General features: G+C 42.1%; 1 long non-coding RNA gene and 1 other non-coding gene across 2 annotated transcripts in view; both read right to left on the minus strand.

The window, feature by feature from the left end:
• The window catches only part of LOC146834554 (uncharacterized), a 203,814-nt gene that overhangs the window by 63,040 nt on the left and 116,525 nt on the right, over positions 1-24,249 (minus strand). The gene's annotated exons all lie outside the window — the stretch shown is intronic.
• On the minus strand, positions 22,175-22,247 carry LOC146834555 (small nucleolar RNA SNORD36). Its single transcript, XR_014960820.1, has one exon. It is a non-coding gene; the product is annotated as a small nucleolar RNA SNORD36 (small nucleolar RNA).

The raw sequence follows: 24,249 nt of genomic DNA on the forward strand, positions 1-24,249 counted from the left end.
CATGGTTCTGGGGCCTGATTTTGAATCCTCCCTACATCTTTTCAATCCTTTGTTTAAAGCCACTTTTTTTTTATCTTTCTTATTTATATTTCTCTAACTATTTTCCTGCTTCTATATTTTTGGTTTTTATCTACTTTTTTGTTTGTTTTTTTAGCTACTTTTTCTCTCTTTCTATTGCCTGCTATTTATTTCCTTTACTTCTTAAATTTTATTACCTTTTCTTTCCCGCCCCGTCCCAGAACCATGTCAAAGGGTAGGGCTGGTCGGCGCCCACAAGGGGTGCAGGCACGGGCCTTATTTGGGGAGGTGGAGTTGGCTGCACTCATTTTCTTTGTGCAGCGCCACCTCCCCTCAACCCTGGCAGCAGGTGGCAGGCCTGGGTCCGGGTACGGCCTCCGGGAGCGTCGGCAGCGGAGGGGGAAGCTGCGCTCGCTTAGCGTGATTCTGTAAGAGTTTATTTTAGAGAAATTAAGTTACGTAATGCTACAGTGACTCTAGTCCACTCCTTACTTTGTCCTGTCACTAAGAGATAGGGGCGGATTGATACTTAGGTTTAGGTGCTTTGTATGAGTTTCTAATTTGTTAGTGGTATGCATGATGCCTCCTCAGTTACGTGACGTGCTGCTAGTACGGCAGTCTTAATTAGAACCTTTTCTAGTTTGTTCAATGAGTGGTGGTAATTGGCTTAGCACTAGCAGCTCATCAGCATCAATCAATCAACCCAAAATTTGGTGTATACAAAAACTGTAGTCATGTGTCCTCCATTTGACCATATGCATTGTTGAGGAATAAAAGAAGTGGAAATGCATACTTAATGTACAATTGGCATGCCTGGAATAGGTGGGCTAGGTCGGGTGGTACGTCGTATTTAGGCTTAGTTGTAACTTAGTATTCTGGAATCAGAATGGAAGACTGGATTACTGTAGATAAATAGTAACTTAATTAGTCGATCCGCGAATCCCCCGATACTGCTTGTTGACCAGATGAGATCGGTCAATTTAGTTATTGCAATTGTTGTTTACATAAGTGTTTTTTGACCGTTCTTTAAAAATATTGTATTTGTTTGACACCATCCATCAATGTTTATCTCTTTCTTATATCTTTCATGTTCATCAACACCCAGGGGCAGACAGACAGGGAGTGGGCAGTCGGCGGGACAACAGTCTGAACACCACCACCAGGAGGACACCAATGAGGGCTCCTCTGCTGGCCCCAGTAAGTCTTCTTGTTTTTAATAATATTTCTTATTCCATAACCTTTACTGCACCACATTTTTCACGAACTATTGTTTCAGTTTCCCAATGCTATTTTTTACCAACAATTATCCTTCGATCTGTACGGTTTCAAAAATCTTGTTATCCCTGCCTCTGCTATGATGACTCTCTGTACTACTACTAGTACCAGTCTGTCTGTACTGTAGTAGCTAAGCTTGCCCAGTTGGCCAGTGCCACTCTTTATGTGAAAGGTTGTAATAAAACTCAGATTCACCAGTAGCTCTAGCCATTGAGTCCAGTCCTTTGGGTCGTCCTCCTGTACTACTTCTAGTCTCATTGATCTTGAGTCTTTGTTAATCTTGAGGCTTTGACAATTCACAGCAACAAATGCCCAACCAGATTTATTACTATTTTGATATGATAGCCTATAGGACATACTACTACTGTTGTAGGGATCTTGCACATACAGACCTTTGCACAAGAAAATAGGATGTTGGTGATGGTAGGTTGGACCTTCCTCACACACCTCAATCAGAAATTCAGAACCCACCCCAATCCCCTGCTCGACTATAGCACTGTCTTGTCATAACTATTTGGTCTCCGAACCCTCCCCCCAAGACACCCAACAAGTAGACAACCCAGAACATAATACACCCAACCTCTCAGTCGTGGAAGCAATGCACATGCACACCCTTACTTTAATTTGCTCACTCGTGTAAGTTAGTCCACACCAAATTCCACCAAGTCTATCTTTATTTTGAATTGAGAAGCTCTGTACATTGTTCTATTATAAAATGCAGCACCAACCGGAAAATCAATAACATTAAAACAATAAACATTGTTACACTTACTTACAGTTGGGAATTAAATCATGCTAACTGAACAGTGGTGGAAGGCAGCACCACCATCCCCTAGGAATTTAGTTTATATACATTTATAAATGAAGATCTGAGTGAAGGTGTCCCTCACCTTAGAAGAACCTAGTACTGGTAGTTGTTGCATCATTCATAAGCTCTGCAAAGCTCTGGTTTGTAGAAGGGAATCTTCCGTCTGTAATGCGAAAAATTAAATGGTGCGCGTTAGAATATTGCAACTTGCAAGCATTTCTCAGCCGTGCCAAAAAGTGTAGCATTTATGGATAAGCAATATGGACTAACAGTACACCAGTACTTCATAAAAAAGTGGCTTGTTAATGTTTTTGTTGACCGCTTGTACGCAGCGCGTAGACAGTAGCAGTGAGAGGCAGGTCATGTGGGCTCAAAGGTGTCTTATACAAAAAGCAGCAAGGTAACGTCACATGTGCAAAAATAAAAGACACAAAGGTAAAATGGTTGCATGGCTCGGGCTAACTAAGCAAAGGCTAGAATGACCATTTACAACTATTAAGGTCTACTCTACTACTACCTGATTTGTACTAGTGATGTATGTTAGTATACTATTAACTCATTTTTCAACCTTGCTACTGATCAATAGGGGGAGGTGTATATGACGCCTAATAAATGTGTAATGTTTTCTAGGCGCACTACCGACCACCATTGCCGGGGCCAGCGAAAGCGACGCGGAGGGAGAGGATGCGGCAGTTGCTGCAGATACAGACGATGGAGCGGTAGGGGGAGTGCCAGCACCAGTGGCGGGCGGTGGTAAGTTAGATTCATAGTCCTTAACTATTGTTGAACTTGACAGTACACTCACTGCAAGGGTGTACTGTATGTATACTGTACTGTTGAGACTTAGGGCCCCATTAGGATGGCGGGTGTATTTCCCCCGCCGGGCCGGCGGTATTCACCGCCGACACCGCAGGGGCAAACCTCCCGCCATTCCTGTAGAAAAGAGTCAGACCCCCCACATGTCGACCAGGCGGAAAAGGGTTCAATATGGTGGTGGTGTCTCTCTGAACACACCACCAGCCATATAATCTGCATTTTGGAATGCCTTTGCGTGGCGGCATTGCCGTCCGCCACAGAAAGGCATGCAGACATTGCAGAGTATGCTTGGGGACCCCCATGGAGGGTACCTATGCTATGGTACCCCCCCTGCCTTTCAAAGCAAAACGTGACAGGCTCCGCGCGGGGCCTGTCATGTTGTGCTTGGAAAAGCAGCACAACATGTATTTTTAGCATTGCTTTCGGCACCGCCAACCAGAATGTTAAAAATATCAGGATGCGCCCACCACTGTGCCGGGCGAATCCTCCTAATTAATTGTCCCCATGGGACCCCCACCCTTTTTTGGCGTGAGGATGGCAGGCGGACAAAGTCCGCCCGCCATCCGATGTCCTAAGTAAGTATGAGTTGTTGTGAACGTTTGAAGACTAGAGTGAACTAGAAGACTAGAATCCCTTTAATTGGCATAGGAGCGGGAGTATTGATTAACCAATGGCCTCATCTATCTAATTTCAACTCCGCTTTGAAAGTTTTATGGAGAAGAGCACCTGGTGCACTGTTCAACTAAAAAGTGAAAGACGGGTGGAAGGAAGATGGACGGGCGAGATTTAAAATGTTATGTACTACTGTGCTTTAAAGTGCTACTCTACCATGTCATTATGTGTATAAATATTTAACTTGTCTCACTATTTTTCTAAGAGTATATTTTACAATTGTCTTGTTTTTTCTTTTTGATACACAGCTACTCCTAAACTCAATCAAAAGGAGTTGGCCGCCAAGGCACGGTGCCGGAAGCTGGAGGCAATCCAGCGTGAATACCGGTGGTTGGTGGTCTTGGCAGAGGAGGAGGAGGAGACTGCAGCAGCACTTGAAGCCCTCCAGCGGTATGGTGCCACCGTCTGGTGGCTGCCCACCGCCACTGCAGTGCCATCTCTGGTGCCCCCCACTGTGGCTGCAACTGCCACGCCCTCAGACGCCGCGTTGCCCGTTTAGAGGGGCAGATGCGTGTCCTCCTTCAGTCCCGCCCCACACCTTAGTCCCTGTCTTCAAGTTCTGCCCCTTTTTTAATTCTTGTTTGGGTGGGTGGGAACTGGTTTGGGCATTGGGTTTTCGGACTACTATTTTCACCTGGACTTTCCTACGGACATTGGTTGGGGTTAGGGAGGGGGGTGGGTCAGCTTTTGTGGGTTTTTAGTTTATTTTGGTTAGGGTAAATTAAATATATTTTTCTATGTTACATGCAATGTTGTTAATGTTTTGTAGGTGGGGTTACTGTTTTACATCACACTGTTTCCTTGCTGGTGCAGGGCCGCCCATAGCCTGTGTTTGATTTAAATAATTGGCTGACTGTGTAAGACACAAACAGATAGATGCGACACACCTCACTGATTGACTTGTCCTACTAGTACTTTCAGTCTGTCCTGTAGTCTATGCATTCTTTATCTGGACTGGTGTGTGAAATTGAATTCATGGAAAACATGTCCATTATTAATTCTGCCTCCCCCAAACTTCTCTCTTACCTGTGCTTGATATTTATGTTTAACTTAGGCACAGCAATGGCTGCATGGTGAAGATGGTTTCATGCCATGATTGGGGTGGTGGTGGTAGTATAGTAGTAGTAGTAGACACTGGCAGGGCGGCAGCATTTGCAAAAAAAGAAAAGGAGACAGTCAGTCGCCTTTGAGAGACTGTTAGAGGAGTAGTAGAATGAAGTACAGTACAGAACTTACAGAGCAACAATAATATGCTAAAATATTTTACAACAAAACATAATGGGGGTTGGGATAGCTTACTAGACAGTTACAAACTATAGTTGTGTTGACTCGAGTCACTTGACTAGGCCTACAGCCTAACAGTTAGTGCTGTGTATGAGGAATGACAACAAACAAATCCAATCAATGCCGGCAATTAATGCTGAGGTATATGTTCCTTTGGTAAATAAAATACCCTCTAAAATTTCCTACTCATGGGTGGGCAAGCAGAAGAAGATCATCGCTCTGCCTTCAAATTGAAGTACTGTTGCTTTCGCGACATCCGCCCCAGCAAGTGTGTGATTAAGTGTTGGTGTACATTTAATTTAGTCACACCGACAATAAGTCACACAGCCCGGGGGAAGAGGGTTAGGGTTTGTTGAATGGATGGGAAGGGGGTTTTGGTAAAGGTTTGACATTGAAAAACAGTATGCATGGACAAACAAACGACAATCTTTGAAGACTAACATATCCATATGTTAAGGGAGAAAAAGGAAATGCATGCATACACTTCTTGTTCTGTTGTTCCGGCCTTAATACTTTTACAGATAGCAAATAGAAATTTTAAATATTTGTAGGGAAGAATCGTAAACAGAAAGCAAACCTAATGATGATAATAACAACAACAAGAACACACTGTTGTAAAGATTGTATACAAAAAAATTATTCAAATTATTTAAAAGAAGATAAAAGTTGATACTGTTACTGTGTTATCCTGGTAAAAAATGTGGACTGGATTTGCATCTCGGCATTCCTCTTGGTCCTCTCGTCCATCAATCTTGGTTGTGTCGCCACTCGCCACTGCCCGGCTGGAAAAAAAATGTTGATTTATTGGTAAGGTAAGTGTGCAGTGTAATGTTTTCCAAAGTATAGGGCAAGGCCCGGCCTGTAATTGTAGATGGAAAACCAAAGGGGATATTGAGAAACAAAGTTGAAACAAATGCACAAGTTATGGTGTAGTAACACTTTCTGAGGTGGCATGTATGCATCATCTCTACTCTAGTCTGTTTCCAGCATTACCTTCAACAATAACAGGAGAGAGCAGGCCCACAGTGACAGGCCTGACGGCACGTTGCTTAGCAGTAGCGCATCCTACGTTTAGACTTTAGAGTACTTTTTTTTTTAAAGAGTTGGACAAAGGCAAAGAACATTATCCATTCCAAACATAGCATTTTACAGTTTAAGTTAGTAAATCAATGCACCGCAGTCATCCCACCGCTACACTCTATTCCACTTCTACACAGACATTTGGGTCTGCTGTGGTTGATGTTGACGTGTTTACCTTTAGGCTTTTAAGTTTTTCTTTTATGCCACTCCTGAAACGTCCTCCTGACTTCATCATCATCTCCGATACTTTTACTGACTGACTGTGAAGATCGGTCTGCAGTAGAAGTAAAATTGTCATTACACAACAAGAGTAGAAATATTATTGACTTGAGTCAGTCTTTAGTGTGTACAGAAAGATAGATTACTAGTACACTTTGACTTCACTTTGTGCACAAAAAACAAACAACGAAAACACAAAAACCAATCGCTCAGAGTCAGGTGTCCAATGCATGCCATTAATTGTCATTACCTGTTCCTTCTCATCTTAAGTTAACGGGCCGTCTATTTTGCCATCATCATCATGGATGGTGCTGTTGTCTCAATCATACTCATTGCGCAGATTGAGTGAGTCCCCTTCCTGTATTTAATTAAAAACAATGTATCACCAAGCTGCAGGAGAAGTACAAATTTCTTATTTGCAAGAAGGGCAAAATTGAATTCCACCTTGAGTTAAGTTTAGTGTGTTCTGTAGAAAGATGATTAGTGCACAATTACATAACTTCATGCACAACAAACACAACAAAATCATTCAGTCTGCGACTCTGCATCCAATGCATGGCATCATTCATTACCTATTCAACCTTATTTTCAGTTAATGGTCAGTCTCTCTCGGCTCTGAAAGGAGAATAGCTAGAGTAGTCATCTGATTCATGCTCCACTTCTTTTGGCAGGACTAGGAAAGTTTGAGTTTGTTCTTCTAGTATTTACCATCATCCAATCATCATTCATGAGAGCAATGGATTTGGGCGGGAGATTCAGTATGATGGAGCGGAGGAGCTGGATTCGGAGGACTGTACTGTCAAATTGCAGACACCTGAAACTTGTATATGAAATAAGAAGAGTAGAAGACGGTGGTAATGGATTTGTTGTGATTCACAAGTTTGTAACCGGAACGACAGACACACAAATAAAGGGGGAAAAAAGGTAGGAAGACAGTAAGTGCAAGCCTAATTGTCAGGGAAGTATAGCTCGTCCTCAAACTCTGGGGGGTCAGCCAGTAGTAGGTAATCATCATGTAACACACTACTTCCGTCACCTGAGCCGCTGTCCACATCTTCCTCCATTGCTTCATGTATTGTGTAATTCGGTGGTATGAAGTGCTGATTCATTTTGATCATTGTAAACCTCTCCACGTTTTTAGGCGAGAGACCGGTCCTTCTCAATGTTACAATGGAACCAGCAGCACTGAAAACACGTTCGGAAGAGACACTTGCGACAGGGCAAGTCAGATAGCTTATCGCTAGCCTGCTGAGCAGTGGCCATTCAGACCTTTTCCTATACCAATACTGCAATGGGTTTTGATCAATGTACACCTCTGTTGGGTCGTCCAGGTAGGCCTGGACCATCCGCTCAATGTTCAGGGGTGCTACTGGTAAGCTTTCGTGCTCTTTTCTCGGTGCATCTGCACTGTGCTTATTAATGCCTAACTGTACATACCAATCTTCTAATGATTGTACTGGGCCTAATGATCCAGTTATTGTTGCTGTTGTCGATCATGTTGGTGAGTGTTGTGATCCAAACGCACTGCCCTCAGCCGACGAAGTTGCACTTGATCCTGCATGCCCTGCTGCAGTACTTCTTGTGGATTGATCTTGCGGGCTTTTAATTAGCAGCTGTTCGTTTTCCAACTTACTGGCTGCTTCAGCTATACAAGTTTTGTAGCGGGCAACATCAATCTCGGAAAAAGCAAAGAATGTCTTCAGTCCAAATTTTGCACGTGGATCCAGAATTGTGGCACAAATGTAATGTTCTTGTGACAAAATTTTATTTTGTATCCTTACATTTTCAGCTAAGTGACGGGCTAAGCTCCCCACTAAGTCATAGGCTTCCCTTTTGTCCTCTACACCTATGTATGATTCAGACACATTCTTCAGCTGATGCTCTAGCATTTGCAATAATGGGATAGCTTGGCCCATTGTACAGTCCTCCTTGCTGGCTTCACGTGTGAAGACCTCAAAAGGACAAAGCATCTCAGTCAGGCATTTAATTAGGCTCCATTGCTCCATCTCAAGGTTCATGCCTTTAACAGTAGCATCCCCTCTTCTTTTCCAGACATATTCATGGAGTGACCTGTACTGCTCATACAGACGATCAAGCATGTAATACGTTGAGTTCCAACGTGTTTCCACCTCCTGGATGAGTGCCTTGACTGGCATCCTATGTTTACGTTGGATGATACTCAGCTGCTTCCGAGCTTTAAAAGAATGGCTGAAATGAGTGCATATTCTTCGGCAGATGGCCAGTAAATTGCTGACTATGGGTTATTTTTTCAGAAAGTCTTGAACTATAATGTTTATGCAGTGCGCCAAACACGGAATCCTGAAATAGGAACCAAGTTCCATGGCCTTAAGTACATTACTGCCATTGTCTGTGGCAACAAAACCAATACTAAGCCCTCTTGGCCGTAGCCACTCCAAAACCTTGCTGCGAAACTCGTCTAAAATGTTTTCAGCCAAATGAGATTTCTCCATGGCGAACATGGCTACAGTTGCATGTTTCCGAGTACCTTTACAAATCGCAGCTGTGTCAACAGCACCTCGTGCAGATAGCTTATCTCTAACCCCCACAAAAGAGACCCAGTGTGCAGTGATGCACATGTAATCTGTGGCTTGGCAACTGGTCCTCATGTCTGTTGTCAGGTGGATATTGTGAACAGCACTCTGCTGCAAAGCTTGTCCAATCAATTCCAACACATCATGATGTAGTGCCGGAACAGCAATTCTTGCGAAATAGGACCGGCTGGGAACCTTCCATTTAGGGCAGATGGCTGACACATATTCAAGGAAACCCACCCCTTCCACAAATGAAAAAGGAAGAGGGTCCAGCGCTAACATTTTATCCAGCTTCGCATTGTACAACCGTGCTGTTGGGTGGTTGCGTTGGAACTGCCCCTCCAACTTAAACATGCTCTCAGTGGTAGGCTGGATTACATTCCTTTGTGGTGCTGTTTTCATTAACCCACTTAGGCTCAACGACACAGTTTGTCTCATTGCGGTACTCGATTGCCTTGGTGTCTCAGCCTGACTCTGAGTATGGCTCTTACTGCGGTGCTACTCAGATGTTACTGAGGAGGATGTGGGCGGTACCACTGCACTACTGGAGACAGGGCTAGAAATGCCTCCCTCTTCTTCACCTTCCACTGCAATAATATCGCTCCCTGATTCTTCCTAACCAACTTCAATGGGTTGAGTTTTCTACTTTCTTTTAACTAAAGTAGGTGATTCTCCCCCACGATAGTGTGGTGTATTCTGAGATGACTTGCTTGGCCTCCCGTACCATAGTTTGTACCAAGCTTACTCCACCGAACACCTTGCCGACAAATTGAGCATATAGCAACGTTCTCCTCCTTGGTGCTAACAGAAAAGAAGTCCCAAACAAGGGAGGAGAACTTTCTGGCACTGCTGGATGTGCCACTTTCAATACCAGATGAACTGGAGGGTGTGCTTCAAATGTGACCCTGTGCACCTAGACTGTGACTTTTACTACCACTACCTACTGAGATGGTTGAGCTGGATGTAGGTCCCTGCCGGGCCTTGGAAAATATGGCAGCTGGAGGTAGTGATGGTGTAACCTGTGTTGGTGATATCCGTGTTACATCCCGCTCAGTAGCAGCCTTTCTGGATAGGGTGAGAATGTTGGTCTCCAATCCCTTTGGGGCGGGAGTAATGTGCGTGATGACTGGCTCATCTCCATCAACATCAGCATCACCCCCCTCTTCTACATCTACCTCCATAACTCTAAGTTTTTCTGGGACCTTCCTTTTCAGAAGCACTGTCTTGTGGCGTATATCACTCTCAGACTGAGCTGGTGGGTGCCAAGTGGCATCAAGATCATCAGAAGCAGGGCTTGAAGAAGAAGATGATGGACTAAGCCTCCTTTTCCTTGCTGGTGGTCTGGAAGACAATAGATCTTCTGAAACAGTGGTTTGACTTTGCTCCACTTTGTCTGCAGGAAGCTCGATTTCTTGAAATGCCCCTACGTCAGGAACAACAACTACTATGGTGGGCTGTTGCGGCTGCTGCTGTTCTTGTTGCGGCTGCTGCTGTTCTTGTTGCGGCTGCTGCTGTTCTTGTTGCGGCCGCTGCTGTTCTTGTTGAGGCCGCTGCTGTTCTTGTTGCGGCTGCTGCTGTTCTTGTTGCGGCTGCTGCTGTTCTTGTTGCGGCTGCTGCTGTTCTTGTTCTTGTGTACTACTTTGCGATAATTACATTTCTTCAACATCGCTGCTCGTTAGTAGACTGGCTACCTCTGCAACACTAAAGCCCTTGGGCCTAGGTTGGTGGGGTTGGACCGCTGGTGCTGAGGTGCTGCTCCCAGCTTGGTTCCCGGACAATGCTGCTGCAGACGTAACTTTTTTGGTGCCAAAAAAAACATTGGCCGGCACACCACCAGTCGTGGTTAATGGCACTTCCTTTTTCTGTTCCTTCTTCTCACCGGCAACTTTCTTGGTACTGGACCTGGTACCTTTCTTTGGGGCCATCTTCTTCAGATGTCAGGCAGGATGCAGATGCACAACAAGTTCTGGTCACACGTGGACGTGATGCGCAGCAGGACTTCTGTCTGGCTGGCAGTACAACGGGTAGCCGGGTGATGCTGATGACACCTCCTCCTCTGGCTTTTTGTGCACCTAAAAGCAAATAAGCCAGGAGAAGAACATCAATGAAATGTTGCATTTGTTGTTGTGGTTCAGTTACTTACTACTGTACTGGTGCAAACAAAAGATATAGTCTAGCCATTTATGATTTTTTTTGACCAAGGGCTATGTTATACTACTGTGTACAGTCAGTCACACACTACACTCTCAGGAAAGATAGGAAAGTTAATAAGAACCACCAAAATAAAAATGTAATGGAAGTGGGTTGGACCCTATTTGCCATTAAATTATTTGAGCATCTCAGCATCCATGGAGCTGCTGCTGGCAAAGGAGGTGGATGGATGGAAGCAGTAAGCCAATAGGAAAACCATGCAGGCCTATATGGCAAAAGCAGGACACTAATAACTCCCAACACAAAAAAAGGCCACCAGCCACATGGACACTCACAAATCACAAACAAGCAGGGGCCCTGGGAAACACCAGGAGCTGACAAAGGGCCTATAAAAGCCAGGTAAAGGATGCATGCTAAAGCACACTGCTCTGCCTTTTTAATGTAACAAAATGCAAATATGAACATTCACAGGCCCCAAATAGGTCTGCAGGGTGCATGCATTGCACACCAACACACACCAGACACACACAACAAAAGCATGTCTTTAAGACAACCAACATCAGAAAGCCCACCCCAAAAAAGCACACTTCCCCAACTCAATCCAATGCCATCCATGCCCTAAATGATGTCTAAATTCAACAGACCACACAGAAAACACTTGTTTAATAAAGCTGTGGCTACCTGCTCTGACCCTACAGGATGAAAGCAGGCCTGTTGGCAGACAAGGCCAGGCAAGCTTGCAGGCCTAGGGTTCAAAATGGCCACCAGCCACATGGCCAGGCCCAACAACATCAGAAAGCCCACCCCAAATAAACACACTTCCCCAACTCAATCCAATGCCATCCATGCCCTAAATGATGTCTAAATTCAACAGACCACACAGAAAACACTTGATTAATAAAGCTGTGGCTACCTGCTCTGATCCTACTGGATGAAAGCAGGCCTGTTGGCAGACAAGGCCAGGCAAGCTTGCAGGCCTAGGCTTCAAAATGGCCACCAGCCACATGGCCAGGCCCAACAACATCAGAAAGCCCACCCCAAAACACACACTTCCCCAACTCAATCCAATGCCATCCATGCCCTAAATGATGTCTAAATTCAACAGACCACAGAGAAAACACTTGATTAATAAAGCTGTGGCTACCTGCTCTGATCCTACAGGATGAAAGCAGGCCTGTTGGCAGACAAGGCCAGGCAAGCTTGCAGGCCTAGTGTTCAAAATGGCCACCAGCCACATGGCCAGGCTCAACAACATCAGAAAGCCCACCCCAAAAAAACACACTTCCCCAACTCAATCCAATGCCATCCATGCCCTAAATGATGTCTAAATTCAACAGACCAAACAGAAAACACTTGATTAATAAAGCTGTGGCTACCTGCTCTGATCCTACTGGATGAAAGCAGGCCTGTTGGCAGACAAGGCCAGGCAAGCTTGCAGGCCTAGGCTTCAAAATGGCCACCAGCCACATGGCCAGGCCCAACAACATCAGAAAGCCCACCCCAAAAATCACACTTCCCAACTCAATCCAATGTCATCCATGCCCTAAATGATGTCTAAATTCAACAGACCACACAGAAAACACTTGATTAATAAAGCTGTGGCTACCTGCTCTGATCCTACTGGATGAAAGCAGGCCTGTTGGCAGACAAGGCCAGGCAAGCTTGCAGGCCTAGGCTTCAAAATGGCCACCAGCCACATGGCCAGGCCCAACAACATCAGAAAGCCCACCCCCAAAAAACATACTTCCCCAACTCAATCCAATGCCATCCATGCCCTAAATGAAGTCTAAATTCAACAGACCAAACAGAAAACACTTGATTAATAAAGCTGTGGCTACCTACTCTGATCCTAGTGGATGAAAGCAGGCCTGTTGGCCGACAAGGCCAGGCAAGCTTGCAGGCCTAGGATTCAAATGGCCACCAGCCACATGGCCAGGCCCAACAACATCAGAAAGCCCACCCCAAAAAAATACATTTCCCAACTAATTCCAATGCCATCCAGGCCCTAAATGATGCTTGAAAATGAAATACATTCAAAAAACACCAAAGGAACAGTTGCTTCATCATGCACACACCCATGAGGCCATGACTAGCTCGGGCCTACTACTGACTACTACTACCCACAACATTTTTTTAAAAAAGGAATGATGATAGTTAACAAAAATAAATTGTAGTTACAACAACTGCAATGCCCACAATCAAACAGACACAACAACCACTTACTTGTAAATTATCCAAATAAAAAATCCTCAAATCCAATTGCAATGATGCAGCAGACAAAAAGAGTGATCTTTCCAGCTCAAAATCCAAAGGCAGAATGAGCAGGAGATGGACAAAGCACTGGGTGGAGACTGCTGGACAGGAACAGGAAGTTGGAGATTCTGTGGCAATTCCTCCCTCTCCCCACCTTTTTAAAAAAGGACTCCTTGCACAAAAAAGGACAGCCAAATGTCAATCTGAGGAGTTGTTTTCATCCAAAATCATCATTTGCAGAAGGTTTCATGCTGCTAGAGCTGATATTCTTCTCCAAATTGAAAATTTTACATGTTCGAGTTCTCGAGCTTCACATTACTTCCGCCGGATGTCGATGGTGTGTCCAAAATGACTTGATCGCATTCTCTCGCTCCCTGTCGCTTTGGATATGACGTGTTCGGGGTCTCTTTCTCCTTTTTGCGTTCGATTAGACGTGCCCGCGTCCGCACGCTCTCGCTCGCGGTGGAGAATGACGTGTTCGAGATCTCAATCTTCTCATACTCTTGCGGTGCATGATCACGAGAAGCAAGACGTGATCGCGCGACAAATGACGTGATCGCGAGTTAATGCGGGTGCGAACTGTCGCGAGACAGAGCACAATGGCTACCAACAATCCAACATCTCGTGGAGAACGCGACCAGGTCGGGAAAACTTGTCGGCGAACGCGGGGATTCATTTTCGCACTTTCCACGGAACGCAAAAATGCCAAATTATAGCAATTTCCGCTAGCGGAACGGAATTTTGGCCCAGGCCTAATTTCCTACATTCACATCACTAGGACATCTGCCTCTAGCTGTGCTGTGCTCCACAGTCCTGTCTCACAGTGGCAAGGCTTCCCATCACCACTCCAAGCTGAGGCACAACCTTTGTTGCTTCTCTGAAATGCTTCTCTGCTCCCTAGGAATGCACTCTGCATGATTGGTGCACCAAGCAAGGTACATTAGCCATATTCAGCAGCAACAAGCAATTAGGCAGAGATTAGGGATGCATGAGCATGCCCTTCCAGCTCCTTCCTGCTAGCAGTTCACAAACTTACACTAGCTCTACAGTGAGGCATCAACTCTCCCATGATGCTTGCAGATTCCCAACAGTCAAAATCCAGGGAAAACAGGCAGAGAGAAACCAAACATTTCAAAAGTGATGGTGTTGGCATTATTGTTAGCCTTTGTGTACTCAATGTCCTCTGCATCAACGGTGCCTGCAGTATCTACATTGTACTCATTGGCATGGGCCAGATGTTCGGAGAAGGTGCTACATTTTAAGAGCGTCATAAACGTATCTCGAGGTTCAAGCATAGCATCAGAAATAGATAGGAGATGAAAAACATTGAACAAACTCAATCCTTTCTGCATTTGCTGAAAGTCCTTCCACTTGAATATTGCCATACCATTTACCTTTGTCAATATTTCATCCAATATATGCTGTAATGGGTATCTGTTGGTGGTGAGCAGAGGCTAGTAATATTTACTATGTACAAATTACTTCTACTTTTGGCTAATAGATGCATCTCTGGCCTATGCTGGCTACTAGCCACTATGTCAGCAATTCATCTGACTGACAATTTTTACGGTCAACTTCATTTGCTAGTAGGGATCCAACCTCTCCTTCGTTTTAAATCATTATTCATACACTCTTCATTTTATTTTCATTTCTATTTTGTTTATTGAAAAAATATCTAAAATTTACTTTTTTGCTTTCTTTTTAAAAACGGAGACATTCCTCAATCATAAAATCTTTTACATGCATGAAAAGCACTCTCTATCATTCTCTATCATTTATTGATAGTTCTCTTGTACAGTCCATTCTTTTAGTATTCACATTTATAAGAACCATAATCTCCAGTTGTTAAGAACAAATCCATCATGTACAGTACAACCACAGGCAACATGTGCATCACGGTAAACTGACTGCTTCTTCAGGGCTGCAAAGAAAAGCATATATTACAAAATAAATAACAGATGACACTAACTGTAATTGTAATTATAACTTCTCAATAAAGCATTGCTATGAGCTTTCCTAATCCTTCACCTTGATTTTATACAGTGTTTACAAATTTTGAATTTTCTATAAATTGGAACACATCTATACATTGCAAAATGTAACATACATAATTATTCTCTCTTTATAATTTCAAACAAAGGAGAAGTTTCAGACTCAATTTATACCCATTATACAGATGTCTCTCATACGTTGACTTTTTGCATCTTCCTTCTGTTACAATATTAATGATCACTAAAACAAATTCTAATACTCCAAAGATAGTTATTTTGAATAAGTTATTTAAAAGGTTTCATCCCACCTTAGTCCCTTGGGGCCTACATTTACCTTACCTAATTATGACTGGTATTCTATCATATGCATGTTACTAGTCCCTCTTTCAATATTGTGCATGACATTTCTACACATGACCCTGATACTATATAGCAAAATATGATCACTTTGTGATGTAAATACCTTTCCATTTCAGAAGTTAAAAGTTTATTCAAAGTGTAGTGTTAGGGTGACAATACTAAGATCCATTACTGTACTAACAACATTTCTTTCTGCTTTCCTATGGAGTTAAAAAAAATCCATTCCTATTCACTGTTGACCAGTCTATGAAACTAGAATACACGTGCATACAGAAATTCACACCATGCGAATCTTACCTCACAACATTTAATCAAAGTTCATTCCAATTTTTTCAGCTGTCACCAATGTTAGCCTTTTTCCACGCATTCAGTGTCAAATCCTCATATCGATTCACAGATCTACAAGTCAAAACTAACAAAGTTCATTTCTCCATCGAGTTCAATATACAATTGTTCCTCATTAGCATGGTCACCAGTAAATCTCTTATAAAAGTTCCAGAAATGCACTTATTTTAATGGTATTCTCTAATCAACCATTACTAGTCAACAACAAAGTACCCTCGATTTCACACTAGCACAGTTTTTCTCATGGTGTCCTTCACTCAGCATATATCCTTTAATCAAGTATCCCAAGTTACAGTAAATCTGTACCTCCATACAACACATTGAACACTTACCACACCACTCCACTTAATACATCCTTATCTCCTTCCTCACCCTTTCCAAACTTGATGAGGAGAGGTCTGTCTTTTCTATGGGAAAACTGCATATGGATCCCACATTGTATTCTTTTAAGTAGGGATATGCTTTTTTTAAAAAAAAGAAATTAGACTTTTCAAGGTTGTGTGCAATGAGGGTGGAAGTCACTCTTATGAGACATGTGCTTGTTAAAATCTACTTTTCTTATTTTAAAGGGTGGTGGTGGAAGATGGCTGCCCTACTTTTAGTCATTAGGAGAACATGCAACATGCAATAACTCCTATTGAGGTATTTCCTAAACGGTTGACACCAGCGAGTTGCTGATCTCCATTCTCTTCTGGGAGAAAGTGCTTCACCTTGATAGATGGAGCATTTGCTAAATGTTTTTACAAGGCCTTCTACATCCAGATTTAATTTGTTTGGTGTGTTCCTAAGTGAGCAAGCATTTACCAAAGTTTGCTTTTAAGATTAAAACTATAGGGATAATCTCTGGGTATGGCAAGTCTAAAGCTCCACATAATACCATGTCCAGCCACCATTAGTTCCTGATGTAAAAGGCACTTTTGCATTTTCCTCTGTGTTCAGAAGCCTCTTAAGGCTAGTTTACAGTAGTGTTAACCATGTGTGGTGAATGGATAATAATTACACCCTTGTAAATATGTTTGGATTTAGTTTAAGGTCCCTGAGATGTTGTTTGGACCATTTAGGGGATTCAGCGGTAGGTTTATCTTACGAATCCTCACATATGCCATTCCTACTTCTGCAGGTCTTTATAAATAACTCTCTATATCTCCTGTGGTATGTATATTATCCTGAATTTTTCCAACATTCCTGGAATAAGTTTTATGAGTTACAATATGAGTTGTCCAAGTTTCCTCTGAGGGAGTCCTGTGTTTGGATGCTATTCTCTCACCTGTGGCTTGCTTTGCTATATTTTCCGATGCTCACAGAAGAGTCAGACTTTATGGTAACTGAACTCATATAACTGCACTCCAGCCCAGATTTCTGTCATCTGTTTTGAAGGTCTTCAGCCCTATAAGAGCAATCAAGCCCTCAGGCTTAAAGTTGAGATACTCAACTACCAGGTTAGAAGATCTCAAATTGATTAAATAGGTAGATGGCAGACTTGTAACACACAATAGACCTAGTTCTCATGAATGACGAGCTCTGTATGTAATGACCTTCTTCTGGGCATCATAATTAGTGCTTATTTCCTAAACGGGCGTGTGCCCTGGTAGTAATGTTTCTGTAACACATTGGTTAGGGTAAGACATCAGAAGATATGTCTTTATGTTTTTACTTTCAGTGTCCTCTTTTTGATAGTTATTTTGTACCTTTTGGAAGGTGGATTGAGAATTTCTATCTCTAGTGACTGGTGCACTTCTAATAGATATGTCAAATGAATATACTATAATTTGGTTCATTTCATGCTGATGTGACCACTGTGGTTTGAAGACCACTTTAGAGAATCTGATTTTGGAAAATCACAGGTACCTTCAAGTGATCCCAGATCTCTATTACGTTCTGGGCCACTGAGTGGTCTCTCTAACCTATTTGGTCAGATCCTGGTGGTGAAAAACACAGGCAAATTAGCAACATCATAGACATATGGATACTGCCTTCATGTTTATTCTCCACTTAGCTTTTGTCGAGACTTGTAGTTATGGTAGTATCATTATCACTAGTGACTCTTTCAGGACATTCATTTTCACTGGAACATCGTGCTGTAGTAAAAACAGAGTGTGGCATTGGTTTTTATTTTAGTGTGTATTAAGATTAGGTGGGTTGATCGCAACAAATGCATACTGCTTGGGTAGACCCTCATAAAGCAAGGAATAGCATGAGGCAGGAGATGAGGAGGTAATGTTTAGATTACTTACCAGTAATCTTCAATACTCTGACTCTTCCTTCCTCGTCCCAATACTTATGAACGTGAGGTTTCATTTGCAATCTTAGCCTTTTGATTTGGTATTAACAGGAAGTGCTTGCTGAGCGACTCCCTTGTCAAGGACACATAAGGTAATTTAAGGGAGGGTGGATAAACTCCCTTTTAAAGGAATATGTTAAAAGAGAGCTTTTGTATGGTGTGCCAGTCAAGGAGAGACAGACGTCTCCTAATCAAGTAAGTACCGGGAAAAGGATGGAAGAATTGGAGTAATGAAGATTACCGGTACGTAATCTAGACATGAAATCCCCTTTGCAATACACCCACCACTGTGTACACATCACACTCCGTGTATCCTCATCTAAATCCTGTGATGCTTCCCAGCACAGGTGCCTCTCATAGACTTCCGTACTAGAACCAACAAAGGATTCCTCAGCTTTTTAACCACCTTAAATACTTGTACGTCATTTCCTTTCACAATAGCGTCAAAATGAACAACGAGACACAAGCGTGTAACAATAAAAATCTGGCTTGGATTTTACGTATCTAAGTCTAATTTATCTAATGTCTACAAGGTCTATGAACTCCTAAGTATTGCCACCTCCTCACAGACATAAATGCTTACCACAACCGGTATACAGTCATTCTGATTTTCTTGATTAAAGTGATAAAAATCACATTTTCATGTGCCCTTTGATAACATGAGCTAAGAATGAAAAAGCAGCTTGCTATGAAAGTTTCGGTATGTGTTAGTCTTCATCGTAATCCCATCCTCAAGCCCTGATAGCTACCAGCCTCTCCACTTGCATTGTCTATATTAATACATTGTGCTATCTGTTAAGTGGGAATACTTTTCTCAGATAACATATTCCTACTTCTAAATCAAATGCTTTTCATTGTATTGTCTAAATGCCTATCAAATATGTAGTAATCAGGCCGACTCAGTTCAGATGATTCAAAGAGGTTTATTACAGGATGGTGAAAGATCAACTGGAGACCATAATTAGATTAAATCAAGACCCCACCAGGAGCAGCCAGCAGGCAGCTCAGCCCAGTTAACTGTGACTCACTTGACTAACAACATTCCAAACCATGTCAACACTGTAAGATTCTACAGACAGAGCATGCATAGCAATGAAGTCAGAATATAACATATCTCCCTTTCTCCCAAATAACAAAAAACAACAATGAGGAAAAGGAGAAAAACAAGAAAGAAAAAAAACACAGAGAAGCAGAACCTCAAATCAATCGAAAGAAAAACAACAAGAGCAGAAAAGAAAAAAACATAGAAAAATACAGAAAAACAACATAGAAACCATCCTCCCTTCTTACACATTTGAAAAGAAGAAAAAACAACAACGTCGGAGAAAAGATACCACAAAAGATTGCCCCCAAACACACCCACTGACCAAAACAGGAATGCTTGGAGGGTGAAAATAAAGATTTAACAGAATACAGAAATGCAAACTGCGATGAAGACAAGAGGAAAGCTCAAAATCCACAAAAACAGAAAAAGAAGACATCAGAGGGAAAACAGAAAAGAATAAAGAAACAAGAAATACTGCAAAATTGAAATTGACTTTTGAAAACGTACAAACTGGAAAACCTTAAGCAGAAATAAATTGACAAACGTTCCCAAATTGACATACATTGAAATGAGCATCTGTGAACATACAAACTGTAAAACCTTGAGCAGAACTAACTTGACAAACGTTCCCAAATTGCCATACATTGAAATGTGCACCTGAGAACGTCCATACTGGAAAACCTTGAGCAGAAATAACTTGAGAAACGTTCCCAAATTGACATACATTGAAATGTGCACTTGAGTTGACAAACATTCCCAAATTGACATATATTGAAATGTGCACTTGAAAACGTACAAACTAATAAACCTGGAGCAGAACTAACTTGACAAACGTTCCCAAATTGACATTGAAATGTGCAATCCGAACTAAGGAGCACTGCACCGATAGAAATTGAAAACATCGAATAGTTTACCTTTGCAATAACTCGTGAAAGTACTGAGCAAAAAAAAAATCGAGAAATGTTGCACAAATAACAATTTAGAAAGATAGAGTAATTTAACTTAGTAAACCTTGCAAGGGAATGTTGCACACATTGGAAATAGAAGATAATTAGAGAATCAGATAATCAGATAATCAGTATGTAATATCTTTTGAAAACGTATAACTTTAAGAATGAGCAAACCCGAACAACATCATATACAAATATACCATTGAATTAGACCGAATTACACACATGCAAACCTGCAAGAAATTATTGAAAAAAAATAGTAACAAGAAAATGTATAAGCCCAACCAAAATGCACAAAGTGAAACATGCCCAAATACAATTTGTGATAAAATTTGACCACAAAAGTAACCAAGTCCAGGCATGCATGTGAATAAAACAAAGGAGTAACACTAGAACAACGTGCACTTAAATTTGAAATAATACTTAACTCGTGCTCAACAATGCAGTGTCCATGTAGAGCTGAGAGAGTAGCTAGAAATGTGTGTCAGAATCACACCAATACTTACAGTGCGACACTGCCATTATTTGAAGAAAACTTTATTGAAAAACTTAATGAATGACAGAGGAGACCAAGGTCTTGATGTGATACACAAGTGCAGAAATGGCGAGATGTTACCATACTTTTATGCCAGGTGTCTGTAAGATCAGCCGCAAACCCAAACCTCTAAAACATGTGCAAAAGGTGTCACAAAAGGAAAAGTGCTAATCCATTGTGCTGTGCACGCGTGGGTTCGGATCCCATCCTCGTCGCCAAAATTCTGTAGTAATCAGGCCGACTCAGTTCAGATGGTTCAAAGAGGTTTATTACAGGATGGTGAAAGATCAACTGGAGACCATAAGTAGATTAAATCTAGACCCCACCAGGAACAGCCAGCAGGCAGCTCAGCCCAGTCAAATGTGACTCACTTGACTGATAACATTCCAAACCATGTCAACACTGTAAGATTCTACAGACAGAGCATGCATAGCAATGAAGTCAGAATATAACATAATACAGTTCCCATTTCATTTTAAACTTCATATTGTATGCTATATTTGCACCAAATATTAATCAATTGTTAAACATCTTCACAGTGTTGCAAACATTCCTTGATGCTCACTGGAGCTCATTAAATCAAATGTTAATCAAATCCTACTTTGGGTTTGAACCCTTTCTTCGGGCTGGAATGTTCCCACGAGGCACAGGGTCAAGACTGATTTGCATATGGCCATGTCTGAACTGGGGTGGCGTGGTGAACAAAATAACGATGGATTAATCCCAGATCTGTGACTGGGGGTGAATGTTTTGCCAATGTGCAACATTCTGTCCATCATCTTGTTTGGTTTTTTGTTAACCCTTTCTTCTCTAACATACAAATTCACTACTGTCCATACTTTTTCTCTGTGTTAGCAGTTTCATTCCCAAATAGCCGGCTCATAATTCTCCTATCTATAGTTTAATTCCACAAATAGAAAACCATGATATGCATATATTTCTGATACTACTATCAAGGAAATGAGAGAAACCAGTATCAACTCATTTCCTACACCATTACCTACATAAATGAGAGTTTTTACCACAGTTATGCAATCGTACATATTCACTTGTTGAAATACAGATGTAATAATGGTTTATTTATACTGTCATATTTGTATCCTTCATCATGAGTTATAAACGGTCCTTCCTATAGGAATGAGATCACGTCCATCAATTATATGTCATGGAGGAGGGGTTTACCATGTGGTATGAAATCCTCTATTTATGTTAGACCATAGTCAAATGTCCTCAAAGTTTCTATTCACCAAGTCTCCTTCATGCATAATCTGAGGTTCTATCCCCCCTCTACAATGACCCTTTTTGTGGTCAATATCTATGACTAGTATTTTAGATATGTTTTCAGATCTATGCTCTCATCAAAACGTAGGCTTATTTGAGATTTATTAGCCACCTTTTTTAATGCATTTATGTGTTCTTTTGATCTCTGCTTCAATCGGCGGACAGTTGATCCTACATATCGCCTTCCACAATGCATACAATCATGTAGACAAAACATGAAGTTCCAGTTAATAAAAAATCAAATTGAAAACTTTTAGCTTTTATCATATTTGAAAAGCTCCTTCTTTTTGTCAACAATGAATTTGCAGCTCACAAAGTTTTTACATTTAAAACAGCCACATGGTTTGTCCATTAGCCAATTCACAGGTTTCTTTTCTGACAATTTTGCAGTATCACTGAGACTAAGAATGTTTTTCAATGTTTCTGCTTTTCTATATGTCACCAGTGGGTTTTATGCAACAATCCTGCTAAGGTCCTTGTCCACTTTAAGGATATACATTTTATATATTCTACCATTTTCATCACAGAATTTAGTGATGAATCTAACATTCTGTTATGCGTATGCCATTTTTTCTGTACTTATCTGTCAGTAATGTGTCTTTGTACATTCTGTACTCTTTTTACTGTTTCCAAAAGATCTTTTTGCGAATAATGACGCTCTTTAACTTTCCCTATTGTTTCACATTCAGCCTGCATATAGTCAAGGTTAGTACAATTCCTTTAGTTATCTTTAATTACTATAAACTGTGCCCCACAGTAACTATAGATCACTGACTCGCCATGCACAGTCTTGTCATCAATGATAGTTTTTCAAATGTTGCAATAATGTTATCAATGATGTGATAGAACATGTCAAGAGTGATTTAATATATGGACGTGATCCGGCCGGAAAAACTACGAGTCGTACGCGTGTTTTCTGCCTGACTCGTACAGCTGTACGAGAGAGCCAGTACGATGCGAGCTACATGAAATTCACCGACCGAGTCGTTTCCGGGTCCGAACCGCTCCGTACGTCTCGGTCGTAAGCTAATTGTGGCGTGCAATGGATGCAATTCATGCGTCGGACAGCTTGTGCGAGCCGGAGTGTCCAGCTCGCAAAAGCTCCACGAGTCAGACTTTGGGGGTCCGTGTCAGACACCCCGACACTCGCAGCCGTACGACTTGCAAACAGGGGGAGACACATGGGTCTCCCCCACACAGGCATGTATGGCTCGGTTGGCACCGACGCGTACCCACTGTAGGGGGCACACTTGTTCGAGACGTACCCATTCAGTCAATGGGAGCGCATGTACGCGTCGTACAACTGGCTCTCATTGACTTCTATGGGAGTCCGACCGCACCGAGTTCGACAGCATATGTGCGCATCGTACTCACTCAGTCAGATTGTAGGGGTCTGGCTAGTCGGAAAATACTACGGATCCGACTCGGTCGGAGTGCTTTCCGACCCAGATTGGAATCAGCACCTCAATGTTCTTCCCACTTTGAGGGTGATTTTGCTTCCTCCTTTACAGAAAACAATCTAATATTTGTGTTTCTCAACATTCTTCTTTCCCTGGCACTACAGGATATCTGCAATGATTACTTCTTTTGTGCCAGTTTAACTTCTTCCTGCCCATTTGCAAAGGCTGATGTTCAGGCCATGGTAGGGAGGGCCAACCAAGCCTGCTGCTTTTACCTCTGATCCTATTTCGTCTTCACCTATGAAACCCATTTTATCTCATTGTCTGTCTTCTATGACTATACTCTTTAATCTATTTTTGTCTTCAGAATGTTTCCCTTCCTCTATTAAATGTGCTACAGTCTTTCTTCGACTAAAGAAACCATCTCTCAATGATGAGGTTCTCCCTAATTTCCAGACTGCCTCTAGCTTTGTTTCCTTTTGAAAATTCCAGAAGACAGTGTTTATTCCTAATTTCTTATTTTTTGCACCTTATTCATCTATTTAGCCCCTCTATGTAACTAACATTATTCTACATTGTCATGGCAAAGAGCAGAGTTTAGTATCAATCCTATTGGATTTCTCTGCCACTTTTGAAATAGTGCGTACTACCCTCCTCTCTTCTCTGTCTGCTTTAGGTATTTCTGGTTCTGTGCTAAATTGGGTTTCTTCTTAGCTCAGTGATGATTGCTTTTCTGTTTAGTGCATGTATTCTTTCTCCTCCCCTTTGTCTGTTCTGCTGGTGTAACCAAGTCTCTATTTTATATTATTTATCTGAATTCTCCCTTCTGGGTCGAGGATATCCGAATCGTTTTAGATCGAGCCTGGGCATCTCATATGCTGCTCTGCGAGGCATGCTGTATTGGAGTATGGACTTGAGGCCTGCCGACTCTCC

This window comes from Triturus cristatus, chromosome 4_2, assembly GCF_964204655.1.
Source record: "Triturus cristatus chromosome 4_2, aTriCri1.1, whole genome shotgun sequence".
NCBI lineage: Eukaryota > Metazoa > Chordata > Amphibia > Caudata > Salamandridae > Triturus > Triturus cristatus.